Source organism: Mixophyes fleayi, chromosome 2, assembly GCF_038048845.1.
Source record: "Mixophyes fleayi isolate aMixFle1 chromosome 2, aMixFle1.hap1, whole genome shotgun sequence".
Taxonomy (NCBI): Eukaryota; Metazoa; Chordata; class Amphibia; order Anura; family Limnodynastidae; genus Mixophyes; species Mixophyes fleayi.
Genome location: NC_134403.1, coordinates 140,607,620 through 140,627,858, shown reverse-complemented (window position 1 = coordinate 140,627,858; position 20,239 = coordinate 140,607,620). Strand labels below are relative to the sequence as shown.

The 20,239-nt window shown below is 43.2% G+C and overlaps 1 pseudogene; it reads right to left on the bottom strand.

Moving 5' to 3' along the window:
- Positions 1–12,208: 12,208 nt before the first annotated feature.
- LOC142139850 (ATP synthase F(0) complex subunit C3, mitochondrial pseudogene) lies at positions 12,209–17,472 on the bottom strand (annotated as a pseudogene).
- Positions 17,473–20,239: the final 2,767 nt, after the last annotated feature.

The following is a 20,239-nucleotide window of genomic DNA, read 5'->3' as shown; positions in this document are numbered from 1 at the left end:
TAGCTTTAACAGCATGGCAGTTGAGGCCAGCATATGGCGAGCCAAGGGGTTCTCCTCTAAGGTAGTGCAGACCTTGATGAAAGCCAGGAAGCCGACCTCGGCACGCATTTACTACAGAATATGGCGAGGCATATGTAAAATGGTGTAACCATCATTCTAACCAGTCAACATCCTTTCGACTGTCTCATTTATTGGCGTTTTTCCAAGATGGTTCGTGGGAGGGACTCTGTCTCAGTTCTCTAAAAGTTCAGGTCTCTGAGTTATTAGTGTTTTTTCAATGTCGTTTAGCCATTCTTCCGGAAGTTCAGACTTTCCTTCAAGGAGTGCTGCATGTTCAGCCTCCTCATGTTCCGCCTTTAACCACTTGGGACCTCAATTTAGTCCTAGGGCTCTTCAAAAACCACGATTTGAGCCACTGGATGCGGCAGAGTTACGGTTTTTGACTTGGAAGGTTATATTTTTGCTGGCAATAGCTTCTGTTCGCAGAGTATCTGTCACGGTTCTTACGATGAGACTCGGCAGATGTAGCGACCCCATGGGATTCGAACAGTTTAGCACTATTCCAACATGGCGCGGAGTCTAGCGAGGAGACGGTGTTCACCAGGAACCGCCGCAAAGCGGTATGGGCTTAGCTGCGTCTACCTCGCAGGTCGCGGTCCCTACTAGAGCACTGTACGGAAGTCCCTGAGAGAGTACAGGCAGTAGTACCGTAGTAAGAGTGGTAAATATAATAAGTAATGGCAATGAAGATGATGCAGTTCAGTGTAACTCTGCAGACCACTATGTGGTGCTTAGGTTCAGGAGAATGAGCGTCAGCTCTGAAGACAAATGTAGAGAAGTTGTCCAGAGATGAGTATCAGCTCTGCAGGCCACTATGTGGTATAAAGTCCAGTAGAATGAGCGTCGGCTCTGTAGACCACTATGTGGTGTAAAGTTCAGTAGAATGAGCGTCAGCTCTGTAGACAAATGTAGAGCCGATGTCCGGAGATGAGCGTCAGCTCTGCAGACTAGGATGGAAGAAAATAGCTGGAAGATAACAGGAAGCCACTTCTATCACCAGGAGGTGACTCAAAGAACAGGCACTGTAGGTAAGGAGGAAGTACCTTTTAAACTAAGCGCCATTAGAATCCACCAATGAGAGGAGAACAGAGGTTTTAAAGAAGCCGTCAGGTCTGCGCATGCGCAGACCCGAATCCAAGATGGCCGCGCCCAGGACGGAGCGGAGCACCGGAGCCAGGTAAGTGTGCCGGGTGTCGGGTGCGCTGCCCGCACACCCGGCATGTGATAGTATCAGAACTTGCTTTATTTTGTAGGGCTCCCTACCTTTTTTTCCATGAGGATAGGTCGGTCTTGAGAACAGTGCCTTCTTTCCTACCAAAGGTTATATCAGCTTTTCACATAAATCAAGAAACTGTTGTTCCTGCATTTCGGGACGGTTCCTCAGTGGCTTTCTTATCGTCCTTGTTGGATGTAGTGCAGGCCTTACTTATCGCAAAACAGTCTCTCGTTTTGTTCTATACAATTCTCATAAAAGGGGCTGGCTGGCATCCAAACGGACTATTTACAATTAGACAGACCTATGTGAGTTCTAGTAGACCAATATCGGAGAAACTCACTGCTCATTCTACACGTTTGGTGGGGGCTTCTTGGGCTGCTTGTCACGGTGCTTCGGCCGATCAACTGTGCAGAGCTGCTACCTGGTCCTCATTTCACACCTTTACCAGATTTTATCATTTCGGATACTACCTTTGGCCGCAATGTTTTGAGCGCAAGGGATTCTGAGCATTCCCTCCCTTAGAGGCTACTTTAGAAAGTCCCCATGGTAGCAGTGTCCCCCAGATTGGATGGCTGAGAAAAGAAGATTTTGGTACTTACGTCAAATCTCCTTCTCTGGATCCATCTGGGGGACACTGCGTTCCTTCCCTTTTGCTCTTCTGCTGGATGTTGTTTGTTTGTTTGCTCCCTTCCTTGGGGCTTTTGTATTATACTGATGCTAGCAAGGGTTGCAGAAAGGAGTAGTCGGCAGAAGTTCAGTTAACTATTTAAGTGCCAACTCCAATCGCCCTCATACAACCCCATGGTAGCAGTGTCCCCCAGATTCATCCAGAGAAAGAGATTTGTCATAAGTACCAAAATATTTTTTTTTTTTTTTTTTTTAAAAACATTTCTTTATTTTTTTAAATTATTTTTACTGGGCTTACAGTTCCAATGTGAATGTGCAGATAGACCAAAGACTTTATTCAAAAGTCCCGCCTATGGTTTGTATAACACTTAGGAAATTAGCAATATAGGTAGTTATATTAATTGTAATAGTACTTAAGTGGTATTTGTGGGCTACAATATATTGGACACACTATCAGCTGTCTAAATGATCATGTTCCAGAAGCTAAAACCAATTTATGGTGGAAGATACATCCACCGAATTTTCCCAAAGTGAAGACAGAGTATCATGATTATGGCCTAGTCATCAATATAAAAATGTGGTGATGATTACTCCCAGAGATATGATTACCTGTAAAGTCACTGCTTATACCCTGATATTACACTTTAGAGACCCAGTTCACCTAGCTTGAAAGGTTTATGCAAGAAAGACCTGTGTCCATAGGACCAGTCAAATATGGTTTATTGTTTATGCCAAAACCCCCGCCCCCCCTTCCCCCCACACACACACACACACACACACCACACACACACACACACACAAACGCACGCTGAAAAATTCCTTTGACCAGTTGGCAGGGGCGGGCCACTCAGTCTGACCGCTATTAGGGCCAGGGGGTAGGCCGGCCGCCCCCCGGATGTAATATACAACCTTTTCTGATGACATGAGATGCGGCCGCGTCAGCGCACAGGCGGCCGCATCACATGACAGGGGATGCGGCCACGTCATCAATGACGCGGCCGCATCCCTTTTCATGAGATGCGGCCACCTGTGTGCCCCCCGGGCTTCCCTCTCCCAGCCCGCGCCTGCCAGTTGGGGAGGTGTGTCACTTGCAGGGCATTAAATATTTCTATAGCCAAACTACATACATAAAAACGATACCATTTAAAATTCATATTTGAGAAGACCACTGTATGCAACTATAGGGCAACTAGCTACATAAAATGTGTCATCAATAAACACTAGTTTTGTAGTTAATATAGAGAAATAACATAATTTCCTAATGATTTTATATTGCATAATCATGTTTCCTATGTATCTGTACAGAAAATTGACTTATCCTCATATCTCTGCTATGTGCTGATATCTCCGTATGTATTGTCAGTAATAAAGATTCTCTGTTGCAATCACTGCGGCTCCAATGCACAAAAGAATTGTATTCACAAATAGATTACAGGCAAAGTATCGTATGCATACGCTTGCGCAGTTGGCACCAACACAAGCTTCTATCAGAACGCTCTGATTTTCAAAGCCAGAGGTGAACAATGTATACACTGTGCAGTTGTTAAAAGCAGTGATATCACAAAGATACACAGTTACAATGGGTCAATGGCTCTTAACCCTTAAGAACTCGACATCCCATTGATTGATTACTCTGGTCATTCACTGTTCTTTGAGGTGGCCAGGGGTTCTTCTTCAGGCTCCCACCTCTAGACATGTATTAAATGGTTCTTTTATGACATCTCTGGACTTGCTATTTGGTATATGTGTTACGAACCGCGCCGGTTCCCCTAGCCGTCGCAACTCGCTCCCCTCAACTGCCTGCATCCCGGCCGTCTCCTTGACAACCGGGACATCACTTCCGGTTTCTGGCCGAGCTGCCAAATCGCCGTGCAGGGGGATTAGCTGGGCGCATGCGTAGTAGTGGGGGAAGGTAATTATCAGCCTCCTGGGGCTAATTATTTTATGCTGTGCCTCCTAGCTTCTTATTGGCTGCTCTATGTATTTAAGGCAGGGAGGACTTAGCCTCCCTGCTGGTTATAGCGTACAGATTCCTGGCTGCTGACCTGCACCTGTAGTTTGCACCTGAACTTTTGGATTTATCCTTCTGTGTATGACCTCTGGTTTGTTTTTTGGACCGTGTTTTATTGCTGGTGACCCTGACCTCTGCTTGTGACTCGGATATCCTGTTTTTCTGCCAGCCCTGACCCTTTGCCTGACCTCACTTCGTTGCCTGCTTATGCCCTAAGACTTCGAATTGTTCCTGATTACGCTTCTCTCCTGCCATCACCCTCTTGTCCACACTACGGTTTTATCCATAAGCTTGTACTATGCTGAGTTTAAGACCTGAGGGCATCTGAGCACCTTTAAGTGTGACAAGCTCTACGGGAAAGGTGGCTGCTATAGGTGAAGACCTCTACCACCTGTTCAACAAGCTTATGACAATAGCCGTTAGCAGTGACAGTATGAAAAGTGATATTATTTATAACTAGCGTTCGCATTGTGTGAACGCTACATATATAATAATGGAAACGATCTCACGATCTCATGCAATTGCGAATAGAATGATACCCAACTTGATGTAATTTATATTTTGGAAACATTAATTAGCCTCTTCAACACTTTGCATTTTATATTAAATCATAGAAATACATTAAATTTATTTAAATGTTGCGTATTAATTGTAACATAACTGATTGCAGTGTACAGAAATTATTGATTACCTCTGTGTGAGTGTCTATAATAGGAAATTTAGACTGTAAGCTCCAATGGGGCAGGGACTGATGTGAATGAGTTCTCTGTACAGCGCTGCAGAATTAGTGGCGCTATATAAATAAATGATGATGATGATGAACAATAGAACACAAAAAGAATGTCAGCATGGAGACATAAATATATGTGCCATCCAAGACAGAAATAAGACATAATGGGTTAATACTAACATACTGAATTGATATAGTTTTTCATACATGCCTATCAGCATCATACATAATAAATCTGTATGGGATTCCAGCTGCATGGTATTTTACTCTGCAGCACTATATAGATTCAACAATGATTGTTTAATACATACGTCAACTAATTTTGAGCATACTGTTTGGCCACAAGCGGCATAAAACTGACCCTCTGTCAGCAGCCTAGTAATTCCCATGATTAAGCCTTAGGGAGAAACGTATGTCGGGCTGACGTCATGCTAAGTGACGTCAGATCTGGAAAGTAGGTGGAAATTATCGCGCCGTTCGGCCACGAGATACTTCGGTTAAACTATGTGCTCCAGATTATTGTAACATTTATCTCCTCCAGTACTATATATAAAGTGCCCAAGCATTGACTAGTTTTTCAATTAAGCTGCATACCATCCACTTACCACGGGCAGACGCTTTGAATATTAATGTGCCATTTATGCAGGAAAGGGCTTTATGAGGAGTCATTCTCAAGTAGCTACATAAAAAGCTCTATGAGGAGTTATTGCCAATAAATAAATATAAGTAAGCAAAAGTATAAGAGCTTAGAAAGCGATATACTACCAATTTGATTGTATATTTTCCAGTACTATTGAATCGCATACATGGATATCTATTTTGCCTCTTGTTCTGAAATATACAAACCTTACTAATGAAGGGCATATTCAATCATACAATTTAAGTGTTGAAGCATTCTACCCTCTGCCGCCACCTAGAGCTTGTATGTGTACAATATTATTACAGGACTTATATATCTCTGCCAAAATGAACTGCAACATTATTGCTATTGTACAACATATTTGTCAATCACAATCTGTATGCAATAAGGATACTTGTAGGAACCACAAACCTTTTTGATCTACAATTATATAAATAAGATACAGATTTGATCATATTTATAATAGGCAGTACAGGATTCACATACTATCACTTTGAATTATAATACAAAACATAGTTTTGTCTATATGTCTGAGTAGGCACACTATCAGAGGTTTAATACTTGAGGTATCATTTATTTAGGATCAGTTCCACCACAGGGTCCACTACATTTTAAATTCTTTCCTTACTCAACACTTTATTTTAAATATTTCGCTCTTCTCTATTTTGTAGTTATTTATCTATACCTGGATACTTTTGGTCAACTTCTCTTTTTCTTTGTATATCATGTAACTATTCGTGTTGACATAAGCACCCCCTCACACAAATTATAATTCATATATTTTGAAAGTGAGGTTAGTTATTACCTGGTTTTCCCTTTCCCCACCCCTTCTCCTTCCCTTTGGTTACACTATGTTACACTGAGTATGCAGGTTATACTGAAGACTGGTAGCGGTGATCTGCGGGTAGATGTGCTGGAGATTCAGAGAACAGGTAGCAAACAGGAGCCAGGGAACAGGACATCTGAACAGGAGAGTAGACCTGAAGATCTGGCCACTTGGTAGAGAAGCAGGTGCTTTAAATAGACAGAGCTGACATGCAATTAGCCAATCAAGTGGATGCAGGAAGTATTGAGCAAACCAGGTGTGTGCATGCTCAGTTCAGACCAGCAAGTGAATGCAGGAAGAGGGAAACAGGTGAGAACAGTGACCATAATGCAGGTTTAGCTGGTGCAATGTGTGACAGTGTCACGGTTTGGTATTCTGGAGCCTGGATCCGTTCAATGATGTTGTGAGAACGAATCCTCAGGGAGAGTCTAACTATACACTGGTGAGTGGTAATGGTACCCCGAGGTTCAAACAGATAACAGATGCAGAATAAAAGTACAATCAGCAGTTTAATGATGACTGAATGGATATACAGGAAAGTCTTGGTAGATGTATATACACTAGAAACGTGGTACAAGGTGGGCGGAGCCACCGGCAATGACATAGGCAATATGAATAATCAATGGGTAAATAGATATGGCTTTGAATGAACAGTCCAGCAATAGTGTGGAAAGAATGAGGCACGAGAGGATGATATTACAATAGCACAGCACACATCAAAGGAGAGTTTAACAGTCCAGGTAGCCGTAGATACACAGTAGATGCGGCAGAGGCCCGATACCAATAGTGCCTTAATACTTTCAATGATGCTTGAACAGTTCAGCCAGAAAAGAGGACAACAAGCAGCTTGGTTATACGACCTGTAATGCCACTGAGCCGGAGTGACCAATGCGGAACAGATGAAGCTGGATAGAACGGCTCCGAGAGATGACTTGAAGGAGCAAGCTAACAGTGTCAAGTGTGGTTTAAACAGTCCCGTTCCAGGGTCAACGATACAGCGAGGGCAGATGCGGCTGGAGCAGTATAGCCCAAGGCGTGACACACAGTAGAGATGGTTTGCAGCTTGAGCGGTATAGCCCGTGAAGTTGCACACAGCGGAGGTGGTTGTTGCTTGAGCGGTATAGCCCGTGATGTAGCACACAGCGACGGTGTTTGCAGCTTGAGCGGTATAACTCACAGAGTAGCACACAGCGGATTTAGTTGCAGCTTGAGCGGTATAGCCCGTAGAGTAGCAACACAGTAGAAACAGGTGCAGCTGAAGCGAGTTAGTCCAGGGTGTAGCACACAGCAAAGGTGGTTGCAGCTTGAGCGGTATAGCCCGTGAAATGGCAACACAGTAGAGATAGGTGCAGCTGAGTGGTATCACCTGTGGAGTAACAACACAGTGGAAACAGGTGCAGCTTGAGCGGTACAGACCGCGGAGTAACGATACAGCAGAGGCACTGACGATCCAGATGAGAGCTCATAGAATAGGTAGACCCCTAACCAGACAGGTAACTTAATCAACAGGCCCCGAGTAAAGGGAGGAAGTGCCTTTTCAAGTCTGGAGCTAACACATTAACCAATAGAAATCCGATTAGAAAATGGACAGGTAATCAGTCTGCACTTACGCAGATCAGTACTAGAGGTTTGAAGTCTGTTAATGAGACACCTGTGAGTGTCTAAGGTCTTAGTCTATGGAAGCCGAATACGCAGCGTGTGACAGACAGATTCTCTTTTTCCCTGATGATGAGATGCAGGGATTATTTCTCTGGGGCAATTATATTCCAGGGGCACCCTCAATTTTTTTTCAGAGTTACAGGTAGACTTTCATTTACCAAACAATCTATTTTATACATATTTACAGTTATGTTACACCCTGATGTTACAATTTGGTAGTGCCCATCTCGTCTTTGCTCCAGATCCTCTCCATCTACTTTTTAGACGGGTGGGTTCCACAAAGACCATCTCAGTGTTATATGTTAATGTACTTTCCGTACTCACTCCCGATGACCTGCCTCGACTGTGACGGGGCTGGGAACTGAACCTGGGACCTTTGACTGAAGAGGACTGGACCTATATGCTTGACAGTGCTTGTGAGGCCACCTCATGCACCAGGTATAGGCAGGTTCAGCTGTATATTTTACATATTGTATTACTCTCCCCACAGGTTGCTCCTTATGGGTGCCCTATCTGACTCTAACTGCCCAAAATGCGGAGGTTGATTCACTAATTTCTGGCACCTACTCTGGGGCTGCCCTGTGGTAGGAGACTTTTGGTCGCAGGTGGTGGAGTGTATTCAAGATACAGGTATAGATATTCCACTGTTATACCCCAAGACATGCATATTTGGTCTAGGAGTCGATTTGTTGTTGGGGAGATCTGCGACAAGATATGTCCTTAATCTTTTCGCCCTAGCTATAGTTGCAGAGGAGTAGAGTGCTGTAGATGGAATAGTTTGTTTGTTCATTCTGAGACTACTACTACTATTACTGTAGCAAAAATTGCTGAAAAAGTTAATGCTGACTATGACAGAAAGGTGTCCGAACACATAGTGCATCGCAGCTTTCTGCGTATGGGACTGTGTAACATAGTAACATATTAACATAGTAACACAGTTGATGAGGGTGAAAAAAGACACCAGGTTATCAAGTTCAACCTATTTTGGATTTCCTGCGATCCTGCACTTATATTTGAAATTGATCCAGAGTAAGCAACCGCCAATCTGTTTCAATTGTGAAAATCCCCCCAGACTCAATATTGCACTCCTATTTTTATCCTATATACTATGTAGCCGCTACTGTGTAGCCACAGACTGGTCAGACTGCCTATCCTGATCCCTGTCCACCACCGAAAGTTCCTACAATGGGCATGTGAGTGTCAGAACTGTAACATGGAGCAATGGAAACAGGTGGCCTGGTCAGATGAATAACATTTTCTTTTACATCATGTGGAAGGCTTATGTGTTGTTTACCTAGGGAAGAGATGGCACCAGGATGCAGTATGGAAATAAGGCAAGCCGAAGAAGGCAGTGTGATGTCCTGGGGAATGTTCTGCTGGGAAACCTTTGGTCCTTGCATTTATGTGGATGTTGCTTCGACACATGCAACCTATCTAAACATTGTTGTAGACCAAGTACACCCCTTTATGGCAATGGTATTTCCTGATGGCAGTGATATCTTTCAGCTTGCTAATACACCTGGCCACACTGCAAAAATTGTTGAGGAATGGTTTGAGGAACATGACAAAGAGTTCAAGGTGTTGACTTGGTCTCCAAATTCCCCAGATCTCAATCCGATCGAGCATCTGTGGAATGTGCTTGAAAATCAAGTCGGAGCCGCGAAGGCCCCACCGCAAACCTTATAGGATCTGCTGCTAATGTCTTGGTGCCAGATACCACAGGACACTTTCTGAGGTCTTGTGGAGTCCATGTCTCAACGGGAGTGGTGGTCATTAATATAACTACTGCCAATTCATAGATGGTATATGTATCCCAATCAAAATTTAAGCAATTACAAACTAAATCAGAACAAGATGTCAGTAAAAACCATCACATTACTGAAATATATTGTATAAAAATAAGTGGCAAAATACTGTCTTACTCAGTAGAATAGATGCAGCAATTTTGTAGAAAAAAGTAACAAATAATAATACTTGTCCTTTTATTTGCCAATCAATTCCAAAGATGTAGTTATGTCTGCCTCTGCAAGCTTATAATATCTCTGGAATTAGTTAGATTTATGTGTATCATTAGTAATAATTGCTTGTCCCTGGGCGCATGAACAATGTTACCATGTAAAAAAGAGATAATTTATTAGATAGTAGAGTTGTCCGTCTCTGGATAGATGAGGAAGCCCCAAGGTGAAACGCGTTGGTTGAATCCACACATCTATACACTGCACGGTTCTTTGCAGTTTCTCTGTGAACAACCATATTCAAACCCACCGCTACGAGTGGCGGCACCACAGTCGCATGCGCAACACCATCTATCCAGAGACGGACACTTCCGCCAGGCAGCAGGACGTGAGAACATCTCCACGGCAACGGGCCCAAAACACAAGGGAGCGTTTCAGGTTATGGATTAACCACAACTATGTGAACTGTATTCCGCTTCACTAAGGGTAAGTCCTTTAACCAGTCTCCGCAATTGGGCTCATCCGATGGACCTGTCTGCCATTTATTACCACTCTTGAACCAGGATTAACTTTCAGGACTGATCTACTACCTATTAGGGGATATTCAACTGTCCGCATTATTCCATTTGTTTCATATCCTCACCCAGGAGGAATGGATTTATGAAATCCACAATTGGACATTGTTTGTTATTCTCTAAAGGTGCGTGTTGGACTTGCAGGCTGGAAACCCAGCACTTGTTGCACATATGATTAGCCAGATCGGCTACCAGTTGATATACCAGCACCATCAGGATCATTTATGCTAATTGCTCCCTTTATTGTCCACCTATGCTTGCTATATATGCTTGTTGTATGCATTGTGCTGTTAGTGACATACTGCATTAAGGTTTTTCACCACTGCTATATGTATGTTTATGTACAGCTCTATATGAGAGTTTCAACTCTACTATCTAATAAATTATCTCTTTTTTACATGGTAACATTGTTCATGCGCCCAGGGACTAGCAATTATTAATACTGTATCCAAGGGTTGAGCCACCCTTTAACCTACCCCTTCCCCTTTCCCCCTCCGGTCCCACGAGGCTGCAGTGTCCACAATCCACACTTGTAGGGAGAGCTGTATCACCATCCTTTCTATTTAATGTGTATCATTGTATACAATTTTTTATTCAGGGTGCTGATGGAATCTCAATTGACCTGGCTCCTTGGTACACAATCAAGTCAGTCATATTTGTAGTAATGCCCAAAATGTGAGCACACTCAGTATATGTATGTTAGTGATAAAGATGAGCAAAATATTTTCCGCATTCCACATTTGGCCACAAAATTCCTTGTTTCGCTGGCAAAATGTGACTTAAGTATTCCTAGTTACACCACTCAGCATAACGAATTGACTGCCATCATTCCAGCTCTATTCATAGGGACATAGTCAATTACCTTCTGGGATTGCGCCGCCTCCTTCCTGATAGCGCTACACCACAGATTTCCCTTCGCACCCCATAGGGTTGCGAAGGGAAATCTGCAATGTGGCGGTACCGTAATTGCACTTTATGGAAGGTAATTGAATATGCCCCTTATAATGTAAATTCTGCAAAATTTGAATTTACATATAGAGTGTAAAATGGCATTCTGCTTGATGGTGAAGCAAAAGCAATACACAAAGATTGTTATGCTGGAATTTCGGCCTTGGATGAACCTTTAATGCTCACTCAGCTACAATAATATAAGGAGGCTTTAAGAACCCTGATTTTCATAATCAGACATGTTTTTAATTGCTGGAGGGAGCAGGGTCTTTGCATTATGGATGACTTTTGGTTAGTTAGAGATATTAAGTATTTTTTGCTTTTGTCCCTCACCACTTTCTTTACAAGCTTCATCTTTTTTTGCACCCTCACCACATTCATTATTAACATAACCCTGTTTTTTGACCCTCATCACTGTCATATGAATTACCTTTATTTGTATTTGTCCTCCCAATCTGTGGTGGCTGGTGGCCTCCACACACTAGCAAGCACTGCCACTCACAGCCACTGACTGCAGAGGCATTTAATGTCCCTACTAGCATGAAGATTCAATGGAGAAACAGCTCCTGTATGATAATACTGCAGCAGTTGTTATACAGCTTCCTAATAAACCCATAGCAACAGCTCTTAAAGGCATTGACTATTTTATATCACCTTATCGATAATTCAGTAACATAGCAGTGGACTGCCATTTGGAAAGCTCTGATATATTTTATAATAATTTTTACTCAGCAGCGGCCTCTATAAAATGTGCTAGCACTAGGTGAACCTAAAAGGATACCTTGGTCACTAGGGTACAAGTGGCACCTAAAAGACTCATTCATTGTTGTTTTTTTTATTTTTAAATCCAAGTTTTAACATTTTGAATTAAATGGTCTTTGGAAATAGAGTACATTTCCTTGACAACGCAACATTACTTGGGAGCTACAGTAAAATATTGTTAACAGCTGTTCAGCATCATTTACATGGCAAATAAAAAAGCAACCATCAAACAAAACAGATCCATAGCTTCAGACAGATCCCAAGATGGTGTAGGAGAACAGCTGTTGTTTCAAGGAAAGATTTCTGGCCTAACCAATGATCAGGCTGCTGAAAACTGTTCCACTACCGGCACCAGAGCCAGTCACACCAACTGCAGCAGCACCAGCACCAATGAATTTAGTAGCAGTCACAATGTCCCTGCTGACAGCACTGGTCTGGAATTCACGGAGGGCTGCCCAGCACTGCTAAGCACTAGGCTGTCCATTAGATATCACCCTTCACCCCTATGTATCCACCCGAAGGACAAACCTGTCCCCAAGCAGAACAGAGGTACAGAATCCTAAAATCTGGACTGCCTCGCTGAAATCGAGACTGTTGGGAGGTATGTTATATATCCCACTGAGGAGCGCATTTCCATCACCAGTTCAGACTTCTGGCCAAGACAAAACTGATGCAGAGATTGATCTGTACAGAGCTCTGGATCCAGCACGAACCAGAGAAGTAGCAGAAACAAATTTTGCACAGGCATAAATGTTTGAATGAAGCTTTGGAGTCGTTCGGCTGGGAATCGAGTCAGGCTTCTGGCACTGGGTTTTGATGCAACAGCCCTGCTCCACAATTCAAAGAATAGAAGATGCCGACCTCCCCCATTCCACACGAGGTAACAAGTGTGGACGAAGGCATGGTAGCACCAAGGTATGCGGAGTGGGTTAGGGTAGCATCCAAGGGGGAATGCCTAGAGAGGCCAGAACTCATGCACAGACCCTGGCAGGGATACAACCAGGATAGTGGACTAGAACCAGGAGAAGAACTTTGTCCCTTTCTTATAGTTTTTCTTATATATTTGAACACAAAACATAGGGATTGAACTTAGTTTTAGCCCGTTTTATTTTTTTAACAAACACATTTCTAAAGAGTCCCTATTTGGGCAGCACGGTCCCATATTTTACAACCCAAAGCATGGATTTTGATGGTAAATTGTCAGCATGGCTCGATGATGGAGTGTGGCTCATTACATCCTAAATGTAATTTTGTTTTCAAATGTTGGGAACTATGCTGAAATAAAGCTTTGCTTGAAATACATAAAGGAATTTTTAATTCCATTGCAGAAAATTATAGAGACAGACAAAATCTATAATGTTAGTAGATTGCTTTTCTTTCACATGCATATATATCATAGCTTAAAGCAGCAATCCCATGAAAAATCATAAATTACTCACTGTGGCAGGCTATAAGAACAATCTTGGAATTTAGCATCTTGTCTTTGTTTTATTTCTTCAGGTTGCTATTAATGATTTATAATTCTGCAGCATCATGAACTACCACAACAACTACTGTCACATGGCACATGATATAGTGAGCATACGGGCTATGGAATGCCCCACTAAACTCTGTCTGCTGTGTGTACTGTAGTATCATCCATACTTTGCTCCATAAAGAGAGATTTTGAAAAGGATATAATGATTTGTAGGAGGACATGCAGCTGACTATAGAATGCATGCTGTAAAGGTTATTAACTTGCAATTTTAAAAAAATCCTACTATGTGTGATTGCTGCTTAATAGCAGACACAAAGGGGAACTAGACAATCTTTGGTTGGTGCACCTTTACAGACACTAGTTGAATAAAAACCACTGCAGAAAGAATGAAAATGCGTTTTTAGTTTTCTTTTGCTAGTTTTGCCTGTTTACCCTCTAACACGCACTTAAAATAAGGAGGTTTTTTTTTTTATTTCACTACGCCATAGCTCCCAACATTCAGAATCCCGAAAGTGGGACAAAATAAGCCCCGTCAACTCCCAAACACCACCCACAGATATCTATATTTAGTCAAAAAATGCCCACTTTTCCATTAAGCCCCGCCCCATTTGTGGGCCGCTAATCAGGACTTCTCACCAAAATAGAAACAGTTGGGAGGTATCCTATGCTAATAAAAAGCCATGCAAAATTTACAGGGATAAATAAAGCAAGTTTAACCAACACCTCAAACCTGAGAGATGCCGTTGGGTCACACAGGTATGAAATACAATCAATAAGAAAAGGGTTAAAAACTAAATTATGACTATACTTTAACTCGCATTTCAATTATTTATTTATTTTTAACTCAAAATTTTATTATAGAAAGTCAAACAAGGATACGGCGCACAATGGTGTGTTACTAGGAATTTATCCCAGATTCAGTGGGGAATTAATAATATAGTCAATGGATCAAAGTTCCACGCTTGCTGGACGGTCTTATAGGACCAAGGGTATAAGTCCAGTTTGCACATATAAAAGACAGAATAATATAGGCATAGGATTAGTAGGAGCAGTGTGTTAGTGATAGCCCATCACCATAGTATTACACACCCAAAGGAAATTATATCGCTTATCTGTATGATTAATCCAAAGACTGGAACACAGCTTAACAACCACTTCTCTTTCAATATTATGTAGTCAGCACTCTCAGCAACTGCTGAGTATAGTAAAGGCATCAACGCATGCAGGGAGTTTTTAAATTCTGACCCCGATCTATCCCAAGACCATAAAGATTTTATATGTGAGTTAATCAATTTTATTCTTACTCATAATTATTTTAAATTTTTAGACAGCTTTTACCTCCAGACTTGCAGAACCGCGATGGGGACAATTTTTGCGCCAAGCTTCGCAAATCTGTTCATGGGAAGTTGGGAGAAAATATATATCTATAATCCTAACCCTTTCTCGAAGCATATTAAATTTTATAAGAGATATATAGATGACATTCTAATGGTCTGGGAGGGAGACGATGATTCCATTAATTCATTTTTAACATACATTGATAATAATGACCACAATCTTAGATTCACTGCAAATCGCAATAAACATAATATGAGGCTCTTTTCCAACTGTTCCTGTGTATTTGGGTCACCATACCATCAGTTAATCCTGTGCGGAAGACTGTGGGAGGTTCCTGTTGTACCTGAGGACATGGTATATCTGATACCTGAATTTCAGATAAGCTTGCATTATTATTACTCTTTGTGAGTGTGCATTTTATATGTTAAATCCTGATTAAATACTGTTACCTTGAAATACTACACCATATAGTGTATTATCTCCTTTTTTCTTACCCATTGAGTGGAAGAGAGATATGATGTTTACAGTATGCTGATGTTTTTGACTGGAGACCAGACTTGCAGTTGCTGAGAGTGCTGACCACATAATATTGAAAGAGCAGTGGTTGTTAAGCTGTGTTCCAGTCTTTGGATTAATCATACAGATAAGCGATATAATGTCCTTTGGGTGTGTAATACTATGGTGATGGGCTATCACTAACACACTGCTCCTACTAATCCTATGCCTATATTATTCTGTCTTTTATATGTGCAAACTGGACTTATACCCTTGGTCCTATAAGACCGTCCAGCAAGCGTGGAACTTTGATCCATTGACTATATTATTAATTCCCCACTGAATCTGGGATAAATTCCTAGTAACACACCATTGTGCGCCGTATCCTTGTTTGACTTTCTATACGATTCTGGACTTACCCACCTACTATAAGGAAGGCTGCCTCCATATGTGGAAGAGGTGTATATGTGGATTTTCTCTATACTAACTTTATACAATACTGCTGTGAGCGCCATTGTTTATTACGTTTTTGGATATATTCAAAATTTTATTATATAAACAACTTGAGTGGAAAATTAGAGGTACAAATATCAGCCAGTGTCACTTTCCAAAGTAAAAGTACAAATCACATTAAAACAAGGTAGTACAGAAGAAAGGGGGGTTGGTAAAACTATGGAAATTGAAGGAGTGAAGGGCAGGGGAGGAGGGAGGGTATGGTCGTCAGGTAAAAAGAGGTAAAAAGAATGTAGACTTTTATTGGAGGGGAATAATAATAATAATGTTGACAGGGCTGTATTATGGGACTCAGGCAATAGGTCCAGGGTCATATGTGGGAGGGCTATTTAGAGGGTGATAAAGTGGGGAGCCCTAGAAATAGAGATTTGATGGAATTTGTCTTCTTTGTCTCGTAGTAGTGAAGTGGTTTTTCCCATGTTGGCAATGAACCAGACATAGGGTCTTAGAGAAGAGACGCGGGGGGGCTCCACATGATTCCACAACCTAGCTATCAGACATCTAGCGGCCGCCCAAACATGTAAATCTAGTTTCGCTGAGTGAGCATCGAGGTCCTGTATAGGGTAGCAGAGTAGCAATGGCCACAGATCTTTACTGATAGGGCATTGAAGAAGGGAGGAGAGGAGACCCGCCACCCTGTCCCAAAAAGAGGACACAACAGCACACGACCACCAAATATGTGATAGAGTGGCTCAATGGCCGCAGTTTCTCCATCAGGCAGGAGAAGCAGACTGATACATCTTTGCGAGTTTATTGGGTGTGAGATACCATCTGTAGTAAATCTTGTATGCATTTTCTTTAATTAATGTAGAAATAGAACTAGAGGCCACACTCGATCTGATTGTTTCCTAGAAGTCCTCCTCCGGGGGGTGGGGGAGCACAGGGGCAAATGCAGGATTTGTAGAGCGGGGTTTCAACACCACGCCACCAGTGGGCGTGACCAGCATGCATGGGGGCGTAGCTATAAATTTACACAGTGCTGGGCTGCTCTCCAACTCTTCCTATCCCCATCATATACACAGGCAATTCCTATCCACATAATATACATGGGCAATGCTGCATGCACTACTGTTAGGTGCACGCAGCTCTCCCTTTTCAAAGCAGAGTTGTGTGAAGCGGGAGCAGGGTCCAGCCATCTCAATTATACAGTGCCCCAGGCTTGGAGGGGGGTTTCCAGGCACTAGGAAACTCCCCCTCTGTTTGCCTATGGGGCAGGTCCCTCTCCCACTCCCAGGAGTCAGCATGTCCTCTAGCAGGAGGTTATACAAGGAGGAAACCATGCCATTCCACAAGAGGAAAGAGAGACAGAAGGTTTCAGACGGGGAGTTGAGGTGAGGTCTCTCCTGTCAAGTAGATCACCAGAGGAAGTGTCGAACAGATATTAATGAAAAGGTGGATGAAAGTCAGGGATTTAGAGCAGAGGGTGTCATAGGGTATGGGCTTTCCCTGCTCAAGAGGGCTTCCAGCAAACCGATATCCCGCTGTGGTCCATATCCGGGAAAAAGATTGAGACATGCCTGGAGGAAAGGTGGGATTATGCCACAGAGGAGTGATGGAGAGAGGGCTGGAGGGGACAGAAAGATGACGCTTACAGGACTCCCAGGTTCGAGCAAGGTTGGAAAACGTTTAATCAGAGCCATCTTAGGAACGGGTGGCATTCAACAGAGACCAGATAGGTCAGGCAGGCAATAGAGGTGGGAGGGTCAAATGAGGCCACCACTGAACCACGGTGGGCTGCCCAGTAATAAGTTTTGTGGTCGGGGAAGTCCCTGCCTCCACGGCTCATAGGTTTCTTAAGTACCGCCAATGATTTGAGTCCGCCAAGAGAAAATGTACGATTTAAGTTTATGGAAAATATCTGGGTAATTCTCCTGGCATAGGGACTCATAAGAGGTGGTAATGTAGACTCCTTTGCCATCTGAAGTGGAAATGGGAGGTGAGATCAAAGCAATCCTGAGGGGGGAGATTGAGGAGATTGTTATATTAATTTTATAGCCGGATAAATTGCCATATCTTGCGAGGAGGTCGAACAGGTTGGGCAGAGATGTTCTCGGTCGTTGAAGGGTGAGGAGTATGTCATCAGCAAAGTGAGAGCTTACTCTCCAGGGTCCCCGCCTTCACTCCCCTCATATCTGGAGAGGCTCGGATAGTGGCCACTAATGACTCGATGACCAGGGCGAAGATTAAAGGAGTGAGAGGGCAGCCCTGGCAGGTACCATTACTAATTGGAACAGGATCAGAGGGTGGAGTCATTAATCATAACTTTGGTGGAGGGATGTGAGTATAAGGCCTGTACCCCAGCCAGGAAATCCCCAGACAGTCCAAAGTGTCTGAGAGTAAGGGTCATGAACTGCCAAAGGCCTTCTCAGCATCTAGGAATAAGATAATATAGGGAGTTTTCCTAGTATTGTGTGGATAAGGTCAATGGTTCTCCTTGTGTTGTCTCTGGCCTGCCTGCCAGGGACAAAACCCATATGATCATAATGGACTAAGCTGGGGAGTTTAAACAATTGGCAAGAATCTTAGCATATAATTTCAGTTCATTGTTGAGTAGGGAAATTGGGGAATAGCTTGCACAGTTATGGGCATCATTTCCCTCTTTGTGGATCAGGGTTATCCGAGCCTCTAAAAATTCTTTGGGCCAGCGGGCGCCCTTCAGGATAGAGTTAAAGAGAGTGAAAAGGTGAGGGGCCAGGAGAGCTGCAAACACTGATTCAGTCAGTTTGTTGGCCACTCGGTTGGAGAGCAGCGGGTTGAGCAGGGCTGCTGAGAGGGGGGGCAGGTACTAATTACCCAGGCCAGGCATGCCAGAGGGCCCAGCCCTTGCTCTCGAATGTTTTTTTTTTACATCTTTTATTCTTGCGTGGGGAGCGGGGGGCCGCTGGCGCCGCAATCATGTGAGTATACAAATACTCATATGATCGCGGCACCAGTGTCCCACTTCCTTCTTCAGTTTGTACTGAATGTCGGGACGTCACGCCCGACATTCAGTGAGGAGCGGCGCACAGAAGACAGAAAAGAGAATAAAGATGAAAGACGGCAATACAGAGGTAAGTAAAAGAGTGGAGGAACGCAGAAGAGGCACAGGGTGATGAAGAAGACAGGGTGGGGGAGATAAAAGGCACAGGGGGATGAAGAAAGAGGGAGAAAGATAAAAGGCACAGGGGGATGAAGAAAGAGGGAAAGATATAAAAGGCACAGGGGTTGAGGAAGTGGGGGGATAAAAGGCACAGTGGGATGAAGAAGTGGGGGGGATAAAAGGCAGAGGGTGATGAAGAAAGGGGGAGATAAAAAGCACAGTGGGATGAAGAAGTGGGTGGAGAGATAAACGGCATAGAGTGATGAAGAAAGGGGGGGATAAAAGGCACAGGGTGATGAAGGAAGGAGGGGGGAGATAAAAGGCACAGGGTGATGAAGAAAGGATGTGGGAGATAAAAGGCACAGGGTGATGGAGGGGGGAGAAGCATGGCAGAGTGTGAAGAGGGGCAAAAGCAGCATGGCAGAGTGTGATGAAGGGAGGGTAAGCAGCATGGAGGGGACAGTGCGATCATAAGGGGGCATAGCATAGTTGTGATAAAGGGGCACAGTGTGATCATAAGGAGGCACAGTGTAGTGATGATGAAGGGGCACAGTAATGTGTGTGTGATGGCACAGGGAGCTTTTGGCAATGTAGTGTGTGTGAGGTAGATGGTGGCTAATTAATGGGTGCTATTTTGTTTGCAGGGTAATGGTGGGGCAATGTAATAGTGGGGACTATTAATTTAAGATGGGGTGGTTTGGGGGCTATTGAATGCAGGGGTAAGTTTGGGGAGAATGAGGTCTCTATTAAATGTGACTGAATTATTTAATGGCAGTGATGGTTGTTGGAAAAAGGTATATTTATGAAATGTAAATACTATTTATTGCTGGGGCTGTATGTAGTGAGGGAAATAGGTTTATTTACTAAATGGGAATACTATTATTTTACTATTATTTTAATGTTGGGGCTGGAGGAAGTTCTTATTATTAATCGCTGGTTGTAATTTTCTAAATGTACCGATTTCTTTTCCAAATAGGGCCCCCCAACATTCCAGGACCCAGACAAGCTGCAACTAAAGAAACCTGCAGCCACATGTGGTGAAAGTGAGAACAGGTAGGAGAGAGCAGGAGAGTCTGTGAAAAGTTGTGATTCTAGTGGGACAATGCCAATTTTTGGTGAGTGTTCCTCCCAATGTAAGGTGAAGGCCAAGACTGTGAACTTTTTCTGTACACACTGCATTCTTTCTATACTACACTGTGGTGCTAGATGTCCTGAAAGTCAGGAGTGCTTGGACATATGTCACTCTTCAGCGAATTCAGGGCCTAGCGCTTTTCCCCACCAGCCACACCCCAATGATGCATAGCCACGCCCCCAATTGTATGACCACA